This window comes from Lucilia sericata, unplaced genomic scaffold (assembly GCF_015586225.1).
Source record: "Lucilia sericata isolate MDLA Ls3-8-SP2 unplaced genomic scaffold, ASM1558622v1 Contig002107F_arrow, whole genome shotgun sequence".
In the NCBI taxonomy this organism is placed as follows: domain Eukaryota; kingdom Metazoa; phylum Arthropoda; class Insecta; order Diptera; family Calliphoridae; genus Lucilia; species Lucilia sericata.
Genome location: NW_023995957.1, coordinates 32,509 through 40,635, shown reverse-complemented (window position 1 = coordinate 40,635; position 8,127 = coordinate 32,509).

Genomic DNA, 8,127 nt, shown 5'->3' with positions numbered 1-8,127 from the left:
ATTTTGTAGACAATTTTGTGTAAATTTATTATTAATTAAAAACAAGTCAGAGTGCTATATTCGGCTGAGCCGAATCTTAAGTACCCTCCACCAGCTACTTATACATATATTAATACTTTTCTAATTGATCAAATATTTGTAGAAATAAGTTTTCTCATGTCTTGAATAGAAAAAATACAAAGATTTAAACAGCTTAAATCTATTACAATTCCATGATTTATTGAACATTACAAACACCATTTTCTTTTTATTTTTATAGCGCTTAGCGATATTTAGTAATTTGCATGTATGCATGTGTGTAAAAGATTTAAGGATTTTCAAAATAAATATACATATATAATTTTGTTCTACACAAATTGATAATGCAACGAGTTAACTACGGTTAAAGCGCTTTTAGGGGCAGGACATAGTATGGGAGATATGACCAATTATAGACCGATCGTAAAAAAATTTTTAAGCTAAATTTCTGTTCATAAAAGCTATATTTCAGTCAAATTTTGTATCTATATCGTAATTTAGTAATAAGTAATGTGTGTTTAAGTGATTTTCTGAAGGGAACCTTGTATGGGACCGACCGCACCTATGTTATGAACCGATCGTGAAAAAATCTTGAAATAGAATTTTTGTATACAAAATTAATATTTGGGCCAAATTTTTTATCAATAGCTTTATTTGGTAATGAGTAATGTGCGTTTAAGAGATTTTCGTAAAAGGACCTTGTATGGGAGCTATGACCAATTATGTATATAAAGACAAAATTTAAAAATTCTGTATCTATATCATTATTTGGTAATGAATATTGTGCATTTAAGTGATTTTCTGGAGGGGAGCTAGTATAAGAGCTATGACCAAATATGGACCGATCGTAAAACAATTTTATAGTTTAATTTATGTATATAAGAGCAATATTTTTGCTAAATGTATGGATATCAATATTTTGTAATGAGTTATGTGCATTTAAGTGATTTTCGGGAGGGAACCTTGTATGGGAGCTATGACCAAAGTTGGACCGATCATGAAAAAATGCTCAAATAACATTTCTGTGTACAAAAGTAGTATTTATGCCAAATGTTTTATGGGTATCACTATTTGATAATGAGTTATGTGCCTTTAAGTGTTTTTCTGAAAGGGACTTTGGGAGCTATGATCAATTATGGACCGATAGGAAAACAAATCCACAGTAATATTTGTCTGTATATGAGCAATGCTTGTGCTAAACTTTATATAAATATCTTAATTTAGTAATTAGTTATGTGCGTTTAAGTGATTTTCGGAAGGGGACCTTGTATGGGAGCTATAACCAATTATGGACCGATCGGAAAAAACTTTCACAGTAATATTTTCGTGCATATGTGGATATCTTAATTTTGTAATGAGTTATGTGCTTTTAAGTGATTTTCGGGAGGGGACCTTGTATGGGAGCTATGACCAATTATGGACCGCTCGGAGAAAAATTTCACAGTAATATTTTCGTGCATATGAGCAATACTTGTACCAAATTTTATGTGAATATCTTAATTTTGTAATGAGTTATATGCGTTTAAGTGATTTTTGGGAGGGGACCTTGTATGGGAGCTATGACCAATTATGGATCGATGGAACAAAAATTTTACAGTAATATTTCTGGATGTGAGAGCAATACTTGTACCAAATTTTATATGGATGTCTTAATTTAGTAATGAATTATTTGCGTTTAAGTTATTTTCGGGAGGGGACCTTGTATGGGAGCTATGTCCAATTATGGACCGATCCAGAAAATTTTTTCTCTGAATGAATTCTATTCACATAAGATTTTAATTTGTAAAATTTTGTAAAGATTTCGAAATTGTGACGGAAGTTATTAACAACAAGTCAGAGTGCTATATTCGGCTGAGCCGAATCTTAAGTACCCTCCACCAGCTACTTATACATATATTAATACTTTTCTAATTGATCAAATATTTGTAGAAATAAGTTTTCTCATGTCTTGAATAGAAAAAATACAAAGATTTAAACAGCTTAAATCTATTACAATTCCATGATTTATTGAACATTACAAACACCATTTTCTTTTTATTTTTATAGCGCTTAGCGATATTTAGTAATTTGCATGTATGCATGTGTGTAAAAGATTTAAGGATTTTCAAAATAAATATATATAATTTTGTTCTACACAAATTGATAATGCAACGAGTTAACTACGGTTAAAGCGCTTTTAGGGGCAGGACATAGTATGGGAGATATGACCAATTATAGACCGATCGTAAAAAATTTTTTAAGCAAAATTTCTGTTCATAAAAGCTATATTTCAGTCAAATTTTGTATCTATATCGTAATTTAGTAATAAGTAATGTGTGTTTAAGTGATTTTCTGAAGGGAACCTTGTATGGGACCGACCGCACCTATGTTATGAACCGATCGTGAAAAAATCTTGAAATAGAATTTTTGTATACAAAATTAATATTTGGGCCAAATTTTTTATCAATAGCTTTATTTGGTAATGAGTAATGTGCGTTTAAGAGATTTTCGTAAAAGGACCTTGTATGGGAGCTATGACAAACTATGTATATAAAGACAAAATTTAAAAATTCTGTATCTATATCATTATTTGGTAATCAATATTGTGCATTTAAGTGATTTTCTGGAGGGGAGCTAGTATAAGAGCTATGACCAAATATGGACCGATCGTAAAACAATTTTATAGTTTAATTTATGTATATAAGAGCAATATTTTTGCTAAATGTATGGATATCAATATTTTGTAATGAGTTATGTGCATTTAAGTGATTTTCGGGAGGGAACCTTGTATGGGAGCTATGACCAAAGTTGGACCGATCATGAAAAAATGCTCAAATAACATTTCTGTGTACAAAAGTAGTATTTATGCCAAATGTTTTATGGGTATCACTATTTGATAATGAGTTATGTGCCTTTAAGTGTTTTTCTGAAAGGGACTTTGGGAGCTATGATCAATTATGGACCGATAGGAAAACAAATTCACAGTAATATTTGTCTGTATATGAGCAATGCTTGTGCTAAACTTTATATAAATATCTTAATTTAGTAATTAGTTATGTGCGTTTAAGTGATTTTCGGAAGGGGACCTTGTACGGGAGCTATAACCAATTATGGACCGATCGGAAAAAACTTTCACAGTAATATTTTCGTGCATATGTGGATATCTTAATTTTGTAATGAGTTATGTGCTTTTAAGTGATTTTCGGGAGGGGACCTTGTATGGGAGCTATGACCAATTATGGACTGCTCGGAGAAAAATTTCACAGTAATATTTTCGTGCATATGAGCAATACTTGTACCAAATTTTATGTGGATATCTTAATTTTGTAATGAGTTATATGCGTTTAAGTGATTTTTGGGAGGGGACCTTGTATGGGAGCTATGACCAATTATGGACCGCTCGGAGAAAAATTTCACAGTAATATTTCTGTGCATATGGGTAATACTAGTACCAAATTTTATATGGATATCTTAATTTAGTAGTGAGTTATGCGCGTTTAAGTGATTTTCGGGAGGGGACCTTGTATGGGAGCTATGACCAATTATGGACCGATCAGAAAAATCTTTCACAGTAAAATTTCCTTGCGTATGAGAAATACTTATAACAAATTTTATATGGATATCTTAATTTAGTAATGAGTTATGCGCGTTTAAGTGATTTTCGGGAGGGGACCTTGTATGGGAGCTATGACCAATTATGGATCGATGGAACAAAAATTTTACAGTAATATTTCTGTATGTGAGAGCAATACTTGTACCAAATTTTATATGGATGTCTTAATTTAGTAATGAATTATTTGCGTTTAAGTTATTTTCGGGAGGGGACCTTGTATGGAAGCTATGTCCAATTATGGACCGATCCAGAAAATTTGTTCTCTGAATGAATTCTATTCACATAAGATTTTAATTTGTAAAATTTTGTAAAGATTTCGAAATTGTGACGGAAGTTATTAACAAAAATCCATTTTCAGGGAATATGTTTTTTTGTATGGGAGGTATATGAAATTGTTGTGTTCAGCAGTAGTCAAGCTCTTGTGTAGAAACGAATGTATGGTGATTTTCATGGAATTATCTTGCATAGTTTTCGAGAAAATTACATCAGAATGTGTAAAAAATGCTTATTTTTTCGAGGTTGTTTCAAATTTTGATTCATAACATTTCCGGATGTGAACCGATTTTGCTTATTTTCAATACCAAACTGCCTAGGATAATAATAAAATAAAAATATTTTGGGTGAATTTCGATAATTTTTGTTGCTTCGTGTTAACGTGAGAATGTTTTATACAGACAGACAGACAGACAGACAGACGGACGGATGGACAGACGGACATAGCTAAATCGACTCAGAATTTCATAAGGTCCAAGAATATATATACTTTGTTTCCGGGAATATGTACTTTTGTATGGGAGGTATATGAAATTGTGGACCGATGCTGGCACTTTTCAGCAGGAATCAAGCTCCTGTGTAGAAACGAATGTATGATGATTTTCATGGAATTATCTTGCATAGTTTTCGAGAAAATTACATCAGAATGTGTATAAAATGCTTATTTTTTTCGGAGTTGTTTTAAATTTTGATTCATAAATTTTCCCGATGTAAACTGATTTTGCTCATTTTCAATACCAAACTGCCTAGGAAAATAGTGAAACTTTTGGCCGAATTTCATTAATTTATTTGGTATTATTTTTACGTGAGCGTGTAGCTAAATCGACTCAGAATTTAATAAGAACCCAGAATATATATACTTTGTTGGGTCTCAGATGAATATTTCTTGGTGTTACACACGGAATGACAAAATTATATATACCCTCTATCACCACTGATGGTGGTGGAGGGAATAAAAATCGTTTATTTGGGAAACTATTGGAGCTGGAAACTTTAAATTTTGCACGAAGCTCTTTAACAACTATGTGAACATTTTGGGGGAACTATAGGGTTCTTTTTATTTTAAAATTTCATGTGGGCAAAGCGCCACGCCCACATAAAGAATAAGTATTTAAAATCACATATCGCATAAACTGCAACAGCTAGAGTCCTCAAATTTGGTATGGACAACTTTGACAACCACATGAACATTTGGGGACAGTATGGTCGTACTAGCTATAGTCGGTGTGGCCCCTCCCCTTTAAAGAAAATCTTAAATTAGTATATCTGAGAAAATATAACAGCTAGAGTCCTCTAATTTTTCGGAGCCACTTTAGTATCAACATGAACATTTAGGACAAAAAATTAGCGGAATAGCAATAGTGGGCGTGGTACTCCCATATGAATTAAATACAAAAAATCGTGTATTTGGGAAACTATTGGAGCTGGAATCTTTAAATTTTGCACGAAGCACTTTAACATCTATGTGAACATTTTGGAAGAAAAATTGGCGGACTAGCAATAGGGGCCGTGGTACCTCCCATATGAATTAAATAAAAAAATCGTTTATCTGGGAAACTATTAGATCTAGAACCCTCAAATTTTGCATGAAGAACTTTGACATTCATTTTAACGTTTGGGTTATAAATTGCAGACTAACAATATGGGAAGTAGCACTTCCCATATGAATTAAATACAAAAATTCATTTATTTAGAAACTAGCAGTATTTATACCCTACACCACTTTAGTGGGGAGGGTATATTGGATTTGTGCTGATGTTTGTAACATACAAAAATATTCGTCCTAGACCCACCTTAAAGTATACCAATCGGCAGAATCGTTTTCTGAGTCGATTAAGCTATGTCCGTCCGTCCGTCCGTCCGTCCGTCTGGCTGGTTGTCCATGTAAACCTTGTGCGCAAGGTACAGGTCGCAGTTTTCAAGATAATTGGATGAAATTTGGCACGCACGTTTTATTTGACCCAAGGACGAAGCCTATTGAAAATGGTTAAAATCGGTCCATTATTTCACCTAGCCCCCATACAACAGAACCCCCCGAAAAGGGCTTCTGAGCTCATAATTATGTTAAATATGCAGATATATCGATAAAATACGGCACAACTAAGTTTTATAGAAGTCTTGATGACCCTGCCAAATTTCATAAAGATTGACCCTAGCTCCCATACAAAGTCCCCTTCAGAAAATTACTTGAATGTCCCAAATTAACTTATAAACACAAATATCGCGATGAAATTCAGCACAATAAAATATTACGTAAATATAAATATATTCACAAAATTTTATAGGGCTTGGTCCATATTTGCCCCTAGCCCCCATATAAAGCTTCTTTCAGAAAATTAGTTTTTCATCCATAAATTGCTTAAATATATCGGAACAAGGGAATATTGAAGATAAATGCTTTATTATGAAAAATAAATCACAGTTAATATTCATAACTGGTGTAGGGTATCATATGGTCGGCCACGCCCGACTATACTTTCTTACTTGTTTTTGCTGGGAAGTGTAGTCGTCCAACAAGTAATTATTTTATTAAAATACTTTAATTTATATTATTAATTAATTTGTATCAATTTGTTATTTTATAGAGAACTAGCTATACCCAGTGTGCTTTGCTACCCTAAAAACAGTATAAATAAAAACCGCACTTTATGATTTTTGAAGATTCTAGTTCTGTTACTTTCCCAGTTATACGAATTTTTATTTTAATCCATATGGGTAGCCCCTTTTGATAGTCCACAACAGAGGTATGGTACTTCCCATGTTCACATGAATGTGCAAAATTTTAGGATTCTGGATTCAAATATTCACATGTCAGGGTTGTTAGCGCAAAATTTAAGGATTTTAGTTTCTCAGATATAAAAATTTTTGTATTTAATTCATATGAGAGGCTCCAAATGAATGTCCGCACATTTTACTTCCAAGTGTTCACTTTTATGTTAATTTTAAGATTCTACCTCTAATAGTTTCTAGATAAATGAATTTCTGTATTTAATTCATATGTCAAGTGCTACTTCCCATATTGCTAGTCCGCAATTTATTACCCAAATGTTAAAATGAATGTCAAAGTTCTTCGTGCAAAATTTGAGGGTTCTAGATCTAATAGTTTCCCAGATAAACGAATTTTTTATTTAATTCATATGGAAGGCACCAGCTCCAATAGTTTCCCAAATAAACGATTTTTTGTATTTAATCCATATGGGAGTACCACGCCCCCTATTGCTATTCAGCTAATTTTTTGTCCTAAGTATTCATGTTGATACTAAAGTGGCACCGAAAAATTGAATTATTCTAGCTGTTCTCAGATATACTAATATCAGGTTTTCTTTATATGGGAGGGGCCACGCTCACTATAGCTAGTCCGCCCATTTTGCCCCCATATGTCCATGTGGATGTCAAAGTTGTCCATACAAATTTTGAGAACTCTAGCTGTTGCAGTTTCTCAGATATGTGATTTTAAATACTTATTATGTATGTGGCGTGGCACTTTGCTCACATGAAATTTTAAAATAAGAAGTAACCTATAGTTCCTTCCAGACATACAGGAAGACTCTGTGAAAATTTCAGGAAAATCGGTCCAGCCGTTTAGCAGTCTATAAAGTCCAAACAAACATACATACATACAAACACACATTCATTTTTATATACATATATTGATAAATTCTCCTTATCTTTTCAACCTTTATAATGTTGGCGGAAATAAATTTTCATTACTAAATTTAAGCCGACCTGAGTTTTTATTTTTTCAAGAGACGACAGTTTAAATTTTCTTGATAAAATAATTGTTAACAAGCCTTTTACAATAATTATCATAACGCTTATGGTAGTAAGTCCGTTACAAACGATTTTTGAAGCCTTTTGGTTTATTGGGTATACCTTATTCGTTTTGATTGTGTGCGAAACAGAGAACAGAATGAAACCATTCAAGTTTACTGACCATTCGCAAATTCATTGCTTTTGAATTGCCTTTACTCGACAATAATACAAATGTGCATTGCCTTTATTACAAACTCTTTTTATATGAGTTCATACATCAAGCAACGAAATAATTCAATGCCACATGAAACAAGTTAGAGTGCTATATTCGACTTCTGTAGAAGTTGTCAAGACGAAGAGGAGGAAGAATCTATCGAACATCTTCTCTGTCAATGCCCTGCGCTAGCGGACACTCGATCCGTATATCTAGGAAAACGACTATTTGATGATTTGTCAGAACTATCCAGTCTAGGACTGGATAACATAAATGC